This window comes from Ranitomeya variabilis, chromosome 6 (assembly GCF_051348905.1).
Source record: "Ranitomeya variabilis isolate aRanVar5 chromosome 6, aRanVar5.hap1, whole genome shotgun sequence".
Taxonomy (NCBI): Eukaryota; Metazoa; Chordata; class Amphibia; order Anura; family Dendrobatidae; genus Ranitomeya; species Ranitomeya variabilis.
The window spans coordinates 171,476,757-171,497,235 of NC_135237.1; positions in this window are offsets into that span (position 1 = coordinate 171,476,757).

Genomic DNA, 20,479 nt, shown 5'->3' on the forward strand with positions numbered 1-20,479 from the left:
TTATTCGCACCTACTACCTCCTCTGGTTTTATAAAGTTCTTTGCTTCATATATTATGTGGCTATAACGAAGCTTATGAGCCTAGTTTACAAGACCTAGGGGAATATATATTTCAAGCAATCATCTACGGTACTTAACTGCCAGAAATACCTGAGGGCTAAATAATATGAAGTCTGGCTCTTACTCAAATTCGTTCTCCAATGACTGAACATATGGGATTCAGTGAATATATCTGTCAGAAGTGCATAGTTGTCATGAAAACAAAATATGCATCTTTACTTATGGTTTATAGTTTTAGGGTGGTAGTGTTCCTGATATGTCTGATATGGAATTAGGTATTTGCTCACCAATACTTAAGTTATGTGCCCACAGGCCTGGCTTGTCAAAGAAGGTTTTTAGCCCTTGGTTACCAATAATTCATGATACGTGAATGCAGCTCTTAATTCTTCCTGGACACTCTAACATTGAATGGGTTACTTTCCTTAAAGTGAACTTGTCAGCAGAATTTTTAAGTAACCTACTGGAAATTGTCTCTTCAGAGAGGAAGAGGACTAGAACTTTAGTCCCACCTATTGGACGTAGTGATCCTAACCATCCCCACTGTCAAACATGGTGGTGGCAGCATTGTGGTTTTGGCCTGCTTTTCTTCAGCAGGGACAGGGAAGATGGTTAAAATTGATGGGAAGATGGATGGAGCCAAATACAGGACCATTCTTGAAGAAAACCTGTTGGAGTCTGCAAAAGACCTGAGACTGGGACAGAGATTTGTCTTCCAACAAGACAATGTTCCCAAACATAAAGCAAAATCTACAATGGAATGGTTCACAAATAAACGTATCCAGGTGTTAGAATGGCCAAGTCAAAGTTCAGACCTCAATCCAATCGAGAATCTGTGGAAAGAGCTGAAAACTGCTGTTCACAAACGAACTGCATCAAACCTCACTGAGCTCGAGCTGTTTGCCAAGGAAGAATGGGCAAGAATTTCAGTCTCTTGATGTACAAAACTGATAGAGACATACCCCAAGAGACTTGCAGCTGTAATCCCAGCAAAAGGTGGCACAACAAAGTATTAAGTTAAAGGGGCCGAATAATATTGCATGCCCCACTTTTCAGTTTTTGAATTTTCACAAAAATGTAAAATAACCAATAAATTTCATTCAACTTCACAATTGTGTTCCACTTGTTGTTGATTATTCACCAAAAATTTACATTTGGTATCTTTATGTTTGAAGCATGATATGTGGGAAAAGGTTGAAAAGTTCCAGGGGGCCGAATACTTTCGCAAGGCACTGTATATATTTTCTATTTCCGTTTTTTTTAATTTATTTTTCTTAGATTTCTTTTTGCAATTATTTTTTTATTTTTTTATTTAGATTTTTTTCCTTTCAATAATGATTGCGGTGCTCATGGTCAGGTATGATCATTTGGACTTTGTTTTTGTCAGATGTATTCATTGTAATTATGATGAGTACTTCAGTCTCTTTTGTAAACTCCATCTTGGCAGTGCGCATGCTCGGTGCGGTTCATCGGCTCCCAATGCTGCCGAGCATCTCCATATTCTCGGCACTAGCGCTGTAGTATATGATGCTCTGGCTGCTGCAGAACCTGTGGTACGCAATGAGCATGCGCCAATGACGCCATTCTGATTGGTCTATTTGGACCATGTGACCGATCACAAGGGCTATTAGAAGGTCCTATTTGCACATTGTAACTATTCCCTTGAGAAAGCTGCGTTTGTGCCAGCGAAACTCACGGCGGGCCTGACATCTGTCCTTGGGATGACCACCTCTCTATCTCACAGACCTGGGTAAGTTTGTCCCCTTGCACTTTTTAGGTATTATCCTGTGTGATGTGTGTGTATTTAATTAACCTCTTCCCGACCTATGACGCCACGTAGGCATCATGAAAGTCGGTGACAATCTAACCTGTGACGCCTATGTGGCGTCATGGGGGGATCGTGTTCCAGTAGATCGGGTGAGTTAACTAAAATTTCACCCGACCTGCAGGGACAGGGGGAGTGGTACTTTAGCCTAGGGGGTGGCTTTACCCCCACGTGGCTACAATCTTTCTGCTTTCTGATTGGCTGTTGAAAGTGAAACAGCCAATCAAATCAATTTGTAATATTTCACCTATGAAACTTAGTGAAATATTATAGTCCAGCCATGGCCGATGCTGCAATATCATCGGAAATGGCTGGAGACCGCGATCTGCCGCCACTGTCAGTCTTTCCTCCCCTCCATCCTGACTTCTGCTGCCCTCCTCTCCCCTCCACTTGCCCCCGGCCTCCCCTCCGCACCCCCCACTGTCTGATCCCACCCCCCATAATTACCAAGTCCCGATGTCCCTCCCGGTGTCCGCTGTATTCAGCGATGGGTACCGCCATCTTCCAAAATGGCGGGTGCATGCGCAGTGTGCCTGCCGAATCTGCCGGCTGGCAGATTCATTCCAGGCACATTTTGATCATTGTGATAGGTTCTATCACAGTGATCAAAATAAAAAAAATAGTAAATAAACCCCCCCTTATCACCCCCATAGGTAGGGAAAATAATGAAATAAAGAAAATATATTTATTTTTATTTTTCCACTAGGGTTAGGGTTGCAATTAGGGTTAGGGTTAGAATTAGGGTTAGGGTTAGAATTAGGGTTAGAATTAGGGTTAGAATTAGGCTATGTGCACACGGTGTAGATTGGCCGCTGCGGATTCATGGCAGTTTTCCATCATGTTTACAGTAAAATATATACCTATGGAAAACCAAATCCGCTGTGCCCATGGTGCGGAAAATACCATGCAGAAACGCTGTGTAGCATGTCAATTCTTTGTGTGGATTCCGCAGCGTTTTACACCTGTTCCTCAATAGGAATCCGAGGTGAAATTCACACAAAAAACACTGGAAATCCACGGTAAATCCGCAAATAAAACGCAGTGCGTTTTACCTGTGGATTTTTCAAAAACGGTGCTGAAAAATCTGCACATGAATCCACAACGTGGGCACATAGCCTTAAAGGGAAGGTGCCGCATTTTATTTTTTGTATTAAAAATGATTGTTTATGTAAACAATTATTTTTAATACAAATTTACATTTTTTAACTTTACCATTTTTTTTACTATTAATTTTTTTTTTCAGCCACTGAGCGAAGCCATTTTGCTTTGCAGGAGTGTAAGTGTAGCTGCACGACACTTACACTCTGCAAATACGGCTGCCCTGGGCATAGGAGGCTGCGGTCGGCATCCGACCCCATTACTATCATTGTGTTTCTCCCTGCTGTGATCTGGCCATGCCACCTGAGCCATCCACACCACAGCAGAGGCAGGAGATCAGCGCCATCTTCCTGGAGCTCACAGTGTGCTGTGAGCTCCAGTTTCCCAGTATAATCGCAGGAGCCTTGCGGTTATAGGAGGAGGAGAAGGAGGAGACCAAGGACGAGAGGGAGAAAGGACTCAGCAAGGGGGAGCAGTGAAGTAAGTATCAGTGGGGAGGGGGAGAGGGAATCTAATCCTATCCTTTGTGGTGCTGACTCTGAGCAGTGTATCTCCTCCCATGTGTTTTACTGTGCTGTGTATCTAATCCTCTCCTGTGTGATACTGTCTGCTGAGCCATGCATCTAATCCTATCCTGTGTGATACTGACTGAGCTGTGTATCTAATCTTATCCTGTGTGATACAGTCTGCTGAGCTGTGTATCTAATCCTATCCTGTGTGCTACTGTCTGCTGAGCCATGTATCTAATCCTATCCTGTGTGATACTGACTGCTGAGCCGTGTATCTAATCCGCTCGTGTGATACTGTCTGCTGAGCTGTGTATCTAATCCTATCCTGTGTGATACTGACTGAGCTGTGTATCTAATCCTATCCTGTGTGATACTGTCTGCTGAACCATGTATCTAATCCTACCCTGTGTGATACTGTGCTGAGATGTGTATCTAATCCTGTCCTGTGTGATACTGTCTGCTGCGCTGTGTATCTAATCCTCTCCTGTGTGATGCTGTCTGCTGAGCCATGTATCTAATCCTATCCTGTGTGATACTGACTGAGCTGTGTATCTAATCCTACCCTGTGTGATACTGTCTGCTGAGCCATGTATCTAATCCTATCCTGTGTGATACTGACTGAGCTGTGTATCTAATCCTCTCCTGTGTGATACTGTCTGCTGAGCCGTGTATCTAATCCTATCCTGTGTGATACTGTCTGCTGAGCAGTGTATCTAATCCTATTCTGTGTGTTACTGTGCTGAGATGTGTATCTAATCCTCCCCTGTGTGATATTCACTGCTGAGCTGTGTATCTAATGCTATCCTTTGTGATACTGACGGCTGAGACATGTATCTAATCTTATCCTGTATGATACTGACTGAGCTGTGTATCTAATACTGTCCTGTGTGATACTGACTGCTGAGCTGTGTATCTAATCCTCTCCTATGCACTCCTCTCCCCCGTTATGTGTGATCTATATGGCGGTATTATGTGAGAACACTATGGCAGTATGATCTTCAGAAAGGGGACCCATTCTATGGTGGTCCTGGCTGAGCACCTGCACACGGGTCTGGGGTAATAGAGGGGGCAACATGACCTCCAGTTAGGTGCAGTCAGGGGAGTGCTGATGAGGCAGCTGAAGAGAGAGGTCCCATGTTTATTGTTACTATATGGCTACATTTCCTTCGCAGCATCACCCCGACTGCGCCTGTCGCCTCGCTTTCACACATCGCCAGGACGGGATCTGAGGAGGGGAATGGGGTCTGCATGCAATGTCTGGATCAGAACAGGCCATAAATCCACAGAAATGTTTCCTGGATTTCTGTGGAGCAGACAAGCAGACGGTATATCCATGTGTATAAAAGACAGCGCTCTATGTAAATCCCTGGCTGCTCCACGCACTGAACATGGTGCCCCCCTTAGACAAGCACACTGCTCTCCTGAAATACTCTGTGCTGCTGTCACCCTGCTCCCTCCACCACATATCTCCCAGAATCCTTGTTGCCTGACATCCTCGGTGACTGTCTAGTTGTCAGTATAACTTTGCAGTCACCAACAAAATGGCTGTTCACTGGGTTCCTGAATATCATCCTTTCTTACCCCTTAGCAAACACCCAGAAGGGGAGGAGAGGAGACATCACACACGTCAGCAGACTCCGCCCATTATTACTGCAGTGCAGAAATGTGAGCTAGTTGTACACTAGGTTTTTGTCAAATTTCATTAGCTGCTCCCCCTAGTGTTTAAAAGTGGAAATGCCAAACCTTTCAAAATTATTTTTCATATCTTACTAAATTATAAACAAATGATAATATTTTTTAAGAAAATTTAAACATTAATTCTTTACATTTTTTCAATCACTGTCAAAAAAATTTTTTGATGGCACTTTCCCTTTAAGGTTATGGTTGGAACTAGAGTTAGGGTTGGAATTAGAGTTAGGGTTGGAATTAGGGTTAAGATTAGGGTTAGGGGTGTTGGGGTTAGGGTTAGGCTTGTGGTTAGGGTTAGGATTAGGCTTGGGGGTTTGTTTGGGTTAGGGTTGTGAGTAGGGTTAGGGGTGTTTTGGGGTTAGGGTTGTGGTTAGGTGTGTGTTGGGGTTGGGGTTGTGATTTCGGTTATGGTTAGAGTTGAGATTAAGGTTAGGGGTGTGTTGGGGTTAGTGTTAGAGTTAGAATTGAGGGGTTTCTACTGTTTAGGCACATCAGGGGGTCTCCAATCGCAACGTGGCGCCACCATTGATTCCAGCCAATTTTGCATTCTAAAAGTCAAATGGTGTTCCCTCCCTTCCGAGCCCCGACGTGCACCCAAACAGTGGTTTACCCAAACATATGGGGCATAATCGTACACAGGAAAAATTGTACAACAACTTTGGGGCTCTAATTTCTCCTGTTACCCTTGGAAAAATAAAAAAATGGGGCCTACAAAATTTGTGGGAAAAAAATTATTTTTTATTTTCATGGCTCTGCATTATAAAATTCTGTGAAGCACTCGGGGGTTTAAAGTGCTCAACACACATCTAGGTAAGTTCCTTGGGGGGTCTCGTTTCCAACATGGGGTCAATTGTGGGGGGTTTCTACTGTTTAGGCACATCAGGGGCTCTGCAAATGCAACGTGACGCCCGCAGACCATTCCATCAAAGTCTGCATTCCAAAACATCACTACTTCCCTTCCGAGCTCTGCTATGCGCCCAAACAGTGGTTTACCCCCACATATGGGGTATCTTCGTACTCAGGATAAACTGGACAACAACTTTTGGGGTCCAATTTCTCCTTTTACCCTTGTGAAAATAAAAAATTGCAGGCTAAAAATCATTTTTGAGGAAAGAAAAATTATTTTTTCTTTTCATGGCTCTGAGTTATAAACTTATGTGAAGCACTTGGGGGTTCAAAGTGGTCACCACACATCTAGATAAGTTCCTTGGGGGGTCTAGTTTCCAAAATGGTGTCCCTTGTGGGGGAGCTCCAATGTTTAGGCACACAGGGGCTCTCCAAACACGACATGTTGTCCGCTAACGATTGGAGCTAATTTTTCATTCAAAAAGTCAAATGGCGCTCCTTCCCTTCCGAGCCTTGTCGAGTGCGCAAACAGTGGTTTACCCCCACATGTAAGGTATCGGTGCACTCAGGAGAAATTGATCAATAAATTTTACCATCGATTTTATCCTGTAGCCCATGTGAAAATGAAAAAATTGAGGCTAAATGAAATTTTTGGTGAAAAAAAAGTACTTTTTCATTTTTACGGATCAATGTGTGAAGCACCCTGGGGTTCAAAGTGCTCCCTATGCATCTAGAAAAGTTCCTTGGGGGTCTGGTTTCCAAAATGGGGTCACTTGTGGGGGAACTCCAATGTTTAGGCACACAGGGGCTCTCCAAACACGACATGGTGTCCGCTAACGATTGGAGCTAATTTTTCATTCAAAAAGTCAAATGGCGCTCCTTCCCTTCCGAGCCCTGTCGTGCGCCCAAACAGTGATTCCCCCCCTGTATGGGGTATCGGCGTACTCAGGACAAATTGTAAAACAACTTTCGGGGTCCAATTTCTCCTTTTACCCTTTGGAAAATAAAAAAAAATGTTGGTAAAAGTTCATTTTTGTGACTAAAAAGTTAAATGTTCATTTTTTCCTTCCAAGTTGATTCTGCTGCTGTGAAACACCTGAAGGGTTAATAAACTTCTTGAATGTGCTTTTCAGCACCTTGAGGGGTGCAGTTTTTAGAATGGTGTCACTTTTGGGTATTTTCAGCCATATAGACCCCTCAAACTGACTTCAAATGTGTGTGTGTGTGTGGGGGGGGGGGGCTTTACTGGGGGCCATCATATTGTTTCAGGAGTCCTATTGAGGCTAAAGTACTATGTGAAATCCATCATAATGTGTTATGGCTTATGGGCATCATACTGTCGAGGGATCATACCATGTGGAGGCTTCAGTGTGTTGCAGGCACTGTGAGGTCATTATATGGTGTATGTGGAGGTTACTGTGGGAAATTCAAAGTGGAGGTATCCTACTGTGTATAGGGGTATTTTGGCAGGCATTGTACTTTAGGAGGGCCATGAAAGTATCGTGATGGGTGAGAACACTAAGGCCGACGTCACACCTACCTTATAAAAATACGGTCCATTTTTTTACGGCAGAGATGCACAGAAATGTTCCTAAACAGTGATCCGCATTTCATCCGTATGCAATGCGAGGATGCAAATTTTTTTTTTCTCAAAAAAGTTTCCGTGTGGCATCCGTAATTCATTTGTCGGCTTTTGCTACATCATTACTGAACCCGACAGGATATGAGACATGGTTTACATACAGTAAACCATTGCATATCCAATATATTTTTATATGTCCCTCACTAATAATGTTAGTAGTGTGTAAAATTTTGGAACTGTAGGTGTTAAATTAAAGGGTTAATTCACAGAAAAAGCTGGCATGGGCTCCTGTGCAATTTTCTCCTCCAGAGAGGGAAAGCCAGTGACTGAGGGCAGATATTAATAACCTAGATAGGGACCATGGTTATTGTCCCCCCTGGCTAAAAACATCTGCCCCCCGCCAACCCCAGAAAAGGAGCATCTGTAAGATGCGCCTATTCCGGCACCGGCACTTAGCCTCTCTCTTCCCACTGCCCTGTAGCATTGGCATATGGGGTAATAAGGGGTTAATGTCACCTTGCTATTGTAAGGTGACATTAAGCCTGGTTAGTAATGGAAAGGTGTCAATAAGACACCTATCCATTATTAATCCAATAGTAGGAAAGGGTTAAAAATACACACACACTAAAGTATTTTAATGAAATAGTGAAACACACAGGTTTAATATCTTTATTGCACTCTCAATCCAAGCGAAGCCCTCGTTCTCCTGTAAAAAAATCCAAAATAAAAAAGCAACAATATCCCATACCTGTCCGCCGTACAGTCAGTCCCACGCAGTAACCTATATCTGGGGGATTTGCATTTTGCAACCGGGAGCGCTGTTAATGCGGCCGCTCCCAGCTGTAAACGACTGGGGAATTAATGAAATGCAGGGAGCGGAGCTTCGGTGACTAGCAGTACCGTCACCGAAGCTGCGCCCCCCTAGCGGCATGAACGCATATGAACTCTTGAGTGTGGAAAAATCAGCCTTTTCTGGGGTGGCTGGGGGCAGATTTTTTTTAGCCGGGGGGGGGGAATAACCATGGTCCCCCTCTAGGCTGTTAGTATCTTCCCTCAGTCACTGGCTTTCCTCTCTGGTGGAGAAAACTGAGTGGGAGCCCATGCCAGTTTTTTCCTTGAATTAACCATTTAATTTAACACCTACAGCTCCAAAATTTTACACACTACTAACATTATTAGTGACGGACATATAAAAATATATTGGATATGCAATGGTTTACTGTATGTAAACTATGACTCATATCCTGTCGGGTTCTGCATTGATTTTACAGAACCTACAATTGAATTATCGGCTATTCGGCTATCTAGCTCTGTCTGCTATATATACTGTGTATATACTGTATATATACAGTATAAATAGATATATATCTATATATATACCGAGGCACCTAATTTTGCCATGAAGAACTGGGTAAGCTTATTGACTCGAGTATAAGCCGGGTATGCATTGTCCCCTCGTCCCTGTCCTGCTATGCGTGGCTACCCCCATCCTGTCTTGGTATGTGTGGCTCCCCCCATCCTGTCCTGGTATGTGTGGCTCCCCCATCCTGCCCTGCTATGTGTGGCTTCCCCCATCCTGTCTTGGTATGTGTGGCTCCGCCTTCCTGTCCTGGTATCTGTGGCTCCCCCATCCTGCTCTGCTATGTGTGGCTTCCCCCGTCCTGTCTTGGTATGTGTAATAATCATAGGGGATAACTCAGGAGACTCTTTGCGTGGAACAAGACAACTACAGGACACAGTTTTATAAGTGGTAAAATCTATATTATCACACGGTGATTCAAACAGGTGCAGAGAGAAACTCAAGTCCACAACACTTGGTGTAAATGTTAAACACAGCTTAGCAGTCTATAGGAAACCAGAGGAAAATGCAATCAAGCAGAAAGACTATGAAGCACAGTTATTCTTGCGGATACTTGACACGAATAAATCCTTGTCTTAGTCCAAACACAGATAGATAAGCTTATAAGGCAGTTCAAATCATATCTTAGCTCAACCAGGGAGGCCTGGTTAATAGTCTCAGGTTTTTGCAGAGCAGAAACAGCTTACATGTCCAGCAAATGCAGATGGAAGTAAACACGAGCAGCAGATGAAGGAGGATTACTGGAAACTGGTGTATGCAGCAGGAACTCAGAGCAGAGTAGCAGGATCACCACACAGGTTCACAGGAGCAGGTATATAGCCAGGGAGTAATCAGAGGTCAGGAGCTGGATGCAAGGCAGAATACTCTAGCACAGACTGAGGGCTGGGGTGGAGTTTTATAGCAGGAAGACACAGTGCACATGAGACCAAAGATGCCATCTTGGAAAAGGGCAGTAATGCACAAAATGTAAAAAATGTTCAGAGTCCTGACATTACTCCCTCCTTAGAAGTGGCCTCAGGACGATCCTGGACCTGGTTTCTCAGGGAATCTCTGATGAAAACGAGAAATCTTCTGTTGGGCATTGATGTTTTCCACAGGTTCCCAAGAGTCTTCCTCAGGAGGATATCCCTGCCATCTTATCAGATATTGGAGCCGATTCCTGCGAATCCTGGAATCAATAATTTCCTCCATCACAAATTGTTCTTGCCCATCAATCACCACAGGCTGCGGAGGTGGCACAACACGTCCCTGGAAGGTATTAGGAGATACAGGCTTTAGTAAAGATACATGAAAAACTGGTTGTACCTTCATAGTCCTAGGCAGCTTCAGCCGGCAGGCCACAGAGCTCACAATACCGTTGATCTTGAAAGGGCCAATGAATTTCTGTCCAAGTTTTTGTGAAGGAACGTTTAACTTCAGATTCTTAGATGCTAACCACACAGAATCTTCTACCTTGAACATAGGTGCAGGTTTACGGAATCTATCAGCCGATCTCTTATAATGTTCCTGAGCTGTGGTCAGGGATTCCTTCAGAACCTCCAGATTTTGTCTCATCGCAGTCAGCCTTTCCTCCACTGCCGGAACCAGAGAATTAATTGGAGCCCTAGGTAAAATACACGGATGATAAACCAGATTGGCAAAGAAAGGTGTAAATTTAGTGGAGGCGCTCTGAGAATTGTTATATGAAAATTCGGCTAATGGCAGCAACTCCAACCAATCATCCTGGAGATGGCTGACATAGCATCTTAGATATTGTTCCAGCGTCTGGTTGGCACGCTCAGTCTGACCATTTGTCTGGGGATGGTAAGCGTAAGAGAGACAGACATTAATATTGAGTGCAGACCCAAACCCCTTCCAGAATCTTGAATTGAACTGTACTCCACGGTCAGAGATGATCTCATCCGGAACCCCATGCAACCGAAAGACATTCTGTATAACCAAGTTCACTGTATCTTTAGCTGAGGGGAGGTCAGTGCATGGAACAAAATGAGCAGCTTTAGTCAGGCGATCAATTACCACCATGATTGTATTCATGCCCCCCGATGTAGGCAGCTCCACAATAAAGTCCATTGATATAGACCCCCAAGGGTGGGACGGAACAGGTAATGGTTGTAGAAGACCCGTAGGTGCCACATGAGGAGTCTTGTAACGGGCACATACCTCGCAAGAGAGAACATAGTCCTTGGTATCCTTCAGGCAAGTTGGCCACCAGAAGAATCGGCTCAGGAACTCTTGTGTCTTCTGTACCCCCCTGTGACCAGCCAACTTGGAGTCATGTACCAACTTGAGGATCTGCAGATGGACAACCTCAGGGACGTAGATACGTCGATCTCTGAACCACATGCCACCCTTAAAGACACGATTAATATCCACAGGTGGGTTGGCCAGAAATATATCACCGTCATAGGCCTCGCTGCACTCCTTCCACAAGTCCTGATCGTGGATAACTCCCAGGGCCGGACTGGGGCTAAAATTCAGCCCTGGCATTTGAAGTCACACAGGCCCACTTGTCACATGGTGACTGTATAATATCTTTGTATTTTTGTATCTTTGTATCTTTGTAGGCTACAAGAAGTGAGGGGAGTGTAACACGACTATATAACATATAATTACAGCTGTATCCAGCATTACAGCTCAGCCCCCATAGAATGTAATACAGCACAGCCCCCATAGACTATAATACAGCACAGCCCCATAGAATGTAATGCTGCACAGCCCCCATAGAATGTAATGCAGCACAGCCCCCATAGAATGTAATGCAGCACAGCCCCCATAGAATGTAATGCAGCACAGCCCCCATAGAATGTAATACAGCCAGCCCCCATAGAATGTAATGCAGCACAGCCCCCATAGAATGTAATACAGCCAGCCCCCATAGACTATAATACAGCACAGCCCCATAGAATGTAATGCTGCACAGCCCCCAAAGAATGTAATACAGCACAGCCCCCATAGAATGTAATACAGCCAGCCCCCATAGACTATAATACAGCACAGCCCCATAGAATGTAATGCTGCACAGCCCCCATAGAATGTAATGCAGCACAGCCCCCATAGAATGTAATGCAGCACAGCCCCATAGAATGTAATGCAGCCAGCCACCATAGAATGTAATACAGCCATCCCCCATAGAATGTAATACAGCCAGCCCCCATAGAATGTAATGCAGCACAGCCCCCATAGAATGTAATGCAGCACAGCCCCCATACAATATAATGCAGCACAGGCCCATAGAATGGAATGCAGCACAGGCCCATAGAATGGAATGCAGCACAGGCCCATAGAATATAATGCAGCACAGGCCCATAGAATATAATGCAGCACAGGCCCATAGAATGGAATGCAGCACAGCCCCATAGAATATAATGCAGCACATCCCCATAGAATATAATGCAGCACAGCCCCATAGAATATAATGCAGCACAGCCCCCATACAATATAATGCAGCACAGCCCCATAGAATGTAATGCAGCACAGCCCCATAGAATGTAATGCAGCACAGCCCCCATACAATATAATGCAGCACAGGCCCATAGAATGGAATGCAGCACAGGCCCATAGAATGGAATGCAGCACAGGCCCATGGAATATAATGCAGCACAGGCCCATAGAATGGAATGCAGCACAGCCCCATAGAATATAATGCAGCACAGCCCCATAGAATATAATGCAGCACAGCCCCATAGAATATAATGCAGCACAGCCCCATAGAATATAATGCAGCACAGCCCCATAGAATATAATGCAGCACAGGCCCATAGAATGGAATGCAGCCAGCCCCATAGAATATAATGCAGCAGAGGCCCATAGAATGGAATGCAGCCAGCCCCATAGAATATAATGCAGCAGAGGCCCATAGAATGGAATGCAGCCAGCCCCATAGAATATAATGCAGCAGAGGCCCATAGAATGGAATGCAGCCAGCCCCATAGAATATAATGCAGCAGAGGCCCATAGAATGGAATGCAGCCAGCCCCATAGAATATAATGCAGCAGAGGCCCATAGAATGGAATGCAGCCAGCCCCATAGAATGGAATGCAGCACCCCCCCCCCAATAGCTCCACAATCCAGTCATCACTCATTGATTAAAAAAAACAAAAAAACACTCTACTCACCTTTCCTCTTGCCCCGCGCTGCTCTGGCTCTGGTCTCAGCAGTCGCAGTCTGCCCGCCCGGTCACACAGCAGGTGCGCGATGATATGACGTCATCGCGCACCCGCAGTGTCAGCGGCAGGCAGAGCGGGGAATGATGGGAGAGGAAGCGTCAGCAGACGCTCTCTCCTCCATCATTGCATTCAACTGTACCGGCGTCTATGACTCCGGTATAGTTGAATGCGGGGCCGGGAGTGCGCCGACAGCGGGGAGAGTGTGCCGACAGCGGGGAGAGTGTGCCAACAGCGGCACACTCGAGCGGCCCACTACTGCCAACGGCCCTTCTGGCATTTGCCAGAACTGCCCGATGGCCAGTCCGGCCCTGATAACTCCGATGAAATTGGCATCAGATAGAATGGTCTTGGATGGGGCTCCAGGTACGGAATCCGCAGCATGGATTCAGGATAAAGCATCAGCCTTCCCATTATGAGAACCTGGACGGTACAAGATAAAGTTAAATTGATTTAAAAATAAGTTCCAATGAGCCTGACGAGGAGAAAGACATCTAGCGGATCTAAGGAACTCTAAATTGCGATGGTCAGTTAGCACTATGATCTGTTGTGCAGCTCCTTGCAGATGATGCCTCCATTCTTTGAAAGCCGCAATAATAGCCAGCAATTCCTTGTCTCCCACATCGTAATTCTTCTCTGCTGAGGTTAGTCTACGGGAAAAGAAAGTACAAGGATGTAGCAGACCCTTCTCTCCAGTTCTTTGGGAGAGAATAGCCCCCAAAGCATTATCAGAAGCGTCCGCCTCCACAGTGAATGAAAGTGTTGGATCTGGGTGTATCAACAGCGGTGCTGATGTGAAACAGATCTTAAGCCGATCAAAAGCTTCTTGAGCCTGTGATGACCAGTTAAAAGGCTTTTCCTTAATTGTCAAGGAAGTAATGGGACGGACAATATCAGAAAAATTTCAAATGAAGCGTCTGTAGAAATTTGCAAAACCAATAAAATGTTGGACCTCCTTAACGTTCTTGGGTACCGGCCAGTCAAGGATAGCCTGAATCTTACCAGATTCCATGTTCAGCCCCTGAGGAGAGATGATATAACCTAAGAACTGTATCTCAGAACGATGGAACTCGCATTTCTCCGGCTTGATATACAGATGGTTCTCTTTCAGACGTCTTAAAACAGCTTTGACATGTTCTTCATCTTCCTGTAGAGAGTCAGAAAAGATTAGAATATCGTCCAAATAGATCACCACAAACTGGTCCAACAAATCTCTGAAAATGTCATTAGCAAGGTGTTGAAACGTTGCAGGGGCATTACAAAGCCCGAAGGGCATCACGAGATATTCAAAGTGTCCATACCGGCATCAGAATGCTGTCTTCCACTCATCCCCTGGACGAATACGCACCAAATCATAAGCCCCACGAAGATCCAGTTTAGAGAACACCTTAGCATGGCGGACTCTTTCCAGTAATTCGGGAATCAGAGGCAAAGGGTAACGGTTTTGTACGGTTACCTTATTGAGTTCCCGATAGTCAACACAGGGTCTCAGGGTCCCATCCTTCTTTTTCACAAAAAATATAGGTGCCCTATAGGTGAGGAAGAAGGACGTATGAAGCCTTTGGCCAGATTTTCATCAATATACTCCTTTAAGCCTTGAAGCTCAGGTGCCGCCAAAGGGTATACATTACCAAAAGGAATAGCTGCCCCAGGAAGCAGCTCAATGGGACAGTCATAATGCCTGTGTGGAGGAAGCTGATCTGCATTCTTCTTGTCACAGATGTCAGAGAACTCTTTGTATGCTGGAGGTAAAGAAAATACCTGTACATGTGGTTCCGTAGCTGTGGACTCAGGGACAGCTTCTGTTAACGCTGAGTTGCTTTTTGTTGGAAAGATAATCTCCTTGGTCTCCCAGTTGATAATTGGGTTCTGAGAACGCAACCAAGGAATGCCTAAAATCACAGGAAAATGAGGAGAAGAAATTAGCAAGAAAGAAAGTTGCTCCTGATGATTAGGCTCCAACAAAATTTCAAGGGGTACGGTCTCCTGATCCACAGGCCCAGAGATTAAAGGTGACCCATCCACTGTTTCCATGGTAATTGGAGAGGCTCTTTGCTGAATTTCAATACCATGTTCCTTGGCAAATGCGATATCCATGAAATTGTCACCTGCACCTGAGTCAATCATAGCTGCACTGGAAATCCACTGTCCTGAACACAGGATCTTAATAGGGAGAGAACAGTGAGAGTTCTTCTCCTTCAGCTCCTTGGGGGGTGAAGTCATAGAAAATGAATGGAATACAGCGTTTAAAGGCAGGCTACATTCAGAGATGTCAGATTCATCATCACAGTTGTCATACTCCCCTACTGCCGCTAGCACCTTGTTAGGCCGTCTAGGACACTTAGGACAATTGATCAAGAAGTGGTCAGACTGGCCGCAGTAGAAACATAGACTTTCACGAAGGCGATGCTCCCGGCGCTCATTGATCTTGTGCCTCTGAATGGAATCAATTTGCATGGGCACCTCCTCCACCTCCTGAGAGGTTTTACCTGCAGGCTCTTTGGAAGGAAGGGAAAAGTTAGAAATACGGTTATATGCAGCAAATTTCTCCTGCCTACGCTCAGTAAGATGAATGTCTATGCGCACACAATGCTGTATAAATGTCTCTAGCTCTTGTGGTGACTCAGAGCGAGCTAGTTCATCTTATATAATACTAGACAGACCCCTTTTAAAAATAGGCAATTGTGCATAACTGTCCCAATTGGTATCTACCGCTAATCTCCTGAATTCAGTAGCATACTCAATAAAAGAACGTTTAGCCTGGCGTAACGACAACAAAGCAGATTCAGCGGTTGCACGGCGATTAGGGTCATCAAACATTAATGCCATAGCGGCCAAGAAATCATCCAAGTTATTTAACCGTGGGTCACGAGACTCAATCATCGGATTCGCCCAGGCGAGCGCTCGTGAGGTCAGTAGCATTATTACACACAATACTTTGGATCTATCAGCAGGGAAACGGTCAGCATGCACATCAAAATATAGCATACATTGATTCACAAAGCCACGAAATTTGTCGCGATCACCATTAAATCTGAATGGGGGCAACTTAGGTGGGCTAGCTGGTGGCGGTTGCCCAGAGGGTAAAGTCACTTGTGCAGCTATTTGCGTGCATATGTCCTGAAAAGCCTGTCCATACTGGGACTCTATGCCAGGAAGTTTGTTTTCCTGTGCTGCCATGCGGTTGCTTAAGTCCTGCAAATTTGTCCAAACAATTGTTGATTGTGTTCAAAGCTTCCAAACTTCTTTTGCAGACCTTCCACAACTTTCTGCAGTGATCTAATTATGGAAAACACCTGCTATAATCTGCTTTCTGCAGTCATTGTTCCAGCAGTCTCCTTTTTTTTTTTAGGCTAGAGTATCCTGTAATAATTATAGGGGATAACTCAGGAGACTCTTTGCGTGGAACAAGACAACTACAGGACCCAGTTTTATAAGTGGTAAAGTCTATATTATCACACGGTGACTCAAACAGGTGCAGAGAGAAACTCAAGTCCACAACACTTGGAGTAAATATTAAATGCAGCTTAGCAGTCTATAGGAAACTTCAGAGGAAAATGCAATCAAGCAGAAAGTCTATGAAGCACAGTTATTCTTGAGGATACTTGACACAAATAAATCCTTGTCTTAGTCCAAACACAGATAGATAAGATAGATAAGCTTATAAGGCAGTTCAAATCATATCTTAGCTCAACCAGGGAGGCCTGGTTAATAGTCTCAGGTTTTTGCAGAGCAGAAACAGCTTACATATCCAGCAAATGCAGGTGGAAGTAAACACGAGCAGCAGATGAAGGAGGATTACTGGAAACTGGTGTATGCAGCAGGAACTCAGAGCAGAGTAGCAGGATCACCACACAGGTTCACAGGAGCATGTTTATTGCCAGGGAGTAATCAGAGGTCAGGAGCTGGATGCAAGGCAGAATTCTCTTGCACACACTGAAGGCTGGGGTGGAGTTTTATAGCAGGAAGACACAGTGCACATGAGACCAAAGACGCCATCTTGGAAAAGGACAGTAATGCACAAAAGGTAAAAAATGTTCAGAGTCCTGACAGTATGTGTGGCTCCCCCATCCTGTCCTGGTATGTGTGGCTCCCCCGGTCCCGCATGGCTCACCCCCCATCCCATCGCTGTATGCATGGCTCACACCTCCCCAGTCCTTCTCACCCTCTTTCTGCCGTCCTCATCTTCGCTGTCCCAGCGCAGCAGCTCTTCTGTGCTGAGTGGTCACATGGTACTGCTCATTAAGGTAATGAATGCGCTCATCGTCTATGGGAGTGGAGACACGTGCATATTCATTACCTTAATGAGCGGTGCCACGTGACCGCTCAGCACAGGAAGAGCTGCCGGCCCTGGGACGGAGATGTTGGGACCGAGATGCAGCAACGATGCATGGAGGGTGAGTATGATGTCTTCTGTTAGCCGGCTATTGCCATTGCTCTGCCACTACCCTTCCCCTGCCGTCTTTCTGGACAATGACTCGTGTATAAGCCGAGAGAGGTGCTTTCAGCACAAAAAAGTGCTGAAAATCTCAGCTTATACACGAGTATATACGGTAAATATATACAGTTGTGCTCAAAAGTTTACTTACCCCAGCAGAATTTTTGCCTTTTTTGATTTCTTGCCCTTTTTCCAGATAATATAAATGATAACACCAAAACTTTTTCTCCACTCATGGTAGTGGTTGGGTGAAGCCATTTATTGTCAAACTACTATGTTTTCTCTCTCTAAATCATAATGACAACCCAAAACATCCAAATGACCCTGATCAAAAATTTACATATCCCATTTCTTAAGACCGTGTATTGCCCCATCTAACATCAATGACAGCTTGAAGTCTTTTGTGGTAGTTGTGGATGAGGTTCTTTATTTTTTCAGATGGTAAAACTGCCTACTCTTCTGGGAAAAAAACATTGATGTCAGTAGACTGACTGATGGCCACTCCAGAACCTTCACTTTTTTCTGCTGTGGCCAATGACAGGTTGACTTGGCCTTGTGTTTTGGATCGTTGTCATGTTGGAATGTCCAAGTACGTCCCTTGCTCAGCTTCTGGGCTGATGATTGCAAAATTGCCTCAAGTATTTGCTGATAACATGCTACATTTATCTTTCCTTCAACTTTGACCAAGTTTGCTGTGGCTTTGTAGCTCACACATCCCCAAAACATCAGGGATCCACCTCCATGCTTCACAGTAGGAATGGTGTTCCTTTTATCAGAGGACTTGTTGACCCCTGTCCAAATGTAACATTTATGGTTGTGGCCAAAAAGTTCAATTTTGGTCTCATCACTCCAAATTACATTGTTCCAAAAGTTTTGAGGCTTGTCTCTGTGCTGTTTTGCGTATTCTAGTTGAGATACTTTGTGGCATTTGCACAGTAATGTCTTTCTTCTGGTGACTCGACCATGCAGCCCATTTTTCTTCAAGTGCCTATTGTGCATCTTTAAACAGCCACACCACTCATTTTTAGAGAGTCCAGTATTTCAGCTGATGTTATTTATGGTTTTTTTTTTTTGCATCCAGAAGAATTTTCCTGGCCGTTGTGGACAACAATTTTGTTGGTCTACCTGACCATGGTTTTGTTTTTACAGAGCCCCTGATTTTCCATTTGTTAATCACAGTTTGAATGCTGCTGACTTGCATTATCAATTCCTTGGAAATCTTTTTGTATCCCTTCCCTGTTGTATACAGTTCAACTACCTTTTCCCATGGATCGGTTGACAATTCTTTTGCTTTCCCCATGACTCACAATCCAGAACTGTCAGTGGCTGTATGAAAGATGCAAGAGTCTGTCTGGATCCCAGAAACTCACTCAGCTTTTATGTACACACACTGATTACAAGCAAACAGGTCACAGGTAAGGAGGTTACCTTTAGTAGCAATTCAAATTAATTTGTGTCAGCTTCTGTGCATGTTATCAGGCCAAAATCACCAGGTTATGTGAACTTTTGATCTGTGTCATTTGGATGTTTTGACTTGTCATTATGATTTAAAAAGAGAAAACACAGTAGTTTGACAATAAATGGCTTCACCCAACAACTAACCATGAGTGGAGAAAAAGCTTTGGTGTTATCATTTATATTATCTGGAAAAAGGGCAAGAAATCAAAACTTCTTCCAGGGTATGTAAACTGTATATATAGTTGTTTTTTTAAGCAGGAAAGTTTGTTTTAATCTTGACTACTTCAATTTAGGAAGCAATTGCCTGTTATGACAATGGAAACAGCAGACACAAAATAACAGCAATGTGGGTTTTTGTTGCACTATTTAAATTTACAAGTTTTGGCTAGAGATTCCTTCTTCCCTTGTGAAAGAAGCAACTGTTGCTTTGTGCCCTTAGGTTAAGCTTACACTTGGCCTTAACTTTTCATTGCAGCAACTACAACAATCAATTTTGTGTTGTGACAGGGCATCCTGTTTTTTTCTTACTCTATTAATTAAACACTGTTTTGCTCTAATCACTGAAATAACAGAAAAAAAGATAGAATGTTGCCTTAGTTGTTTAAAAAGGGAAATAACGCTAAACTGCCTAAAAACTGGACTCAGTTCAAAATAAAAAAAACACAAAAAATGCCCCACAGCATAAACATGGAGGACCGTGAAAATCAGAAAAACCTACACACAAAGAAAATCCTCAAGCGAATTCATATAAAAGTATACATTTTATTGAACCATATCTAAAGCATATTTAACCCCTTTCTACCATTGGACGTACTATTCCATCCATTAGGGTGGGCCCTACTTCCCAAGGACGGAATAGTACGTCCAGCGTGATCAGCCGCGCTGACGGGAAAAACGCGGCCGATCGCGGCCGGGTGTCAGCTGACTATCGCAGCTGACATTCGGCACTATGTGCAAGGAGCGGTCACGGACCGCCCCCGGCACATTAACCCCCGGAACATTGCGATCAAACATCATCACAGTGAAGCATCACGCATGGAGGGGGCTCCTTGCGTGCTTCCCTGAGACCCTCGGAGAAACGCGATGTGATGGCGTTGCTCCGAGGGTCTCCTACCTTCTTCTCCCTGCAGGCCCTTGATCCAAAATGGCCACGGGGCTGCATCCGGGTCCTGCAAGGAGGTGGCTTACCAGTGACTGCTCAGAGCAGGCGCCGGGAAGCCTCCAGGAGTGCACGTCAGATCGCTGATCTGACACAGTGCACAGCAAAGTGTCAGATCAGCAATCTTACACTATAACATGATGCCCCTCCCTGGGACAATGTTATAGTGTAAAAAAAAATATTCAGATGTGTGAAAAAAAAATAAAAAATAAAAATTCCTAAAAAAATATATATATATTGTTCCCATAAATACATTTCTTTATCTAAATAAAAAAAAACAATAAAAGTACACATA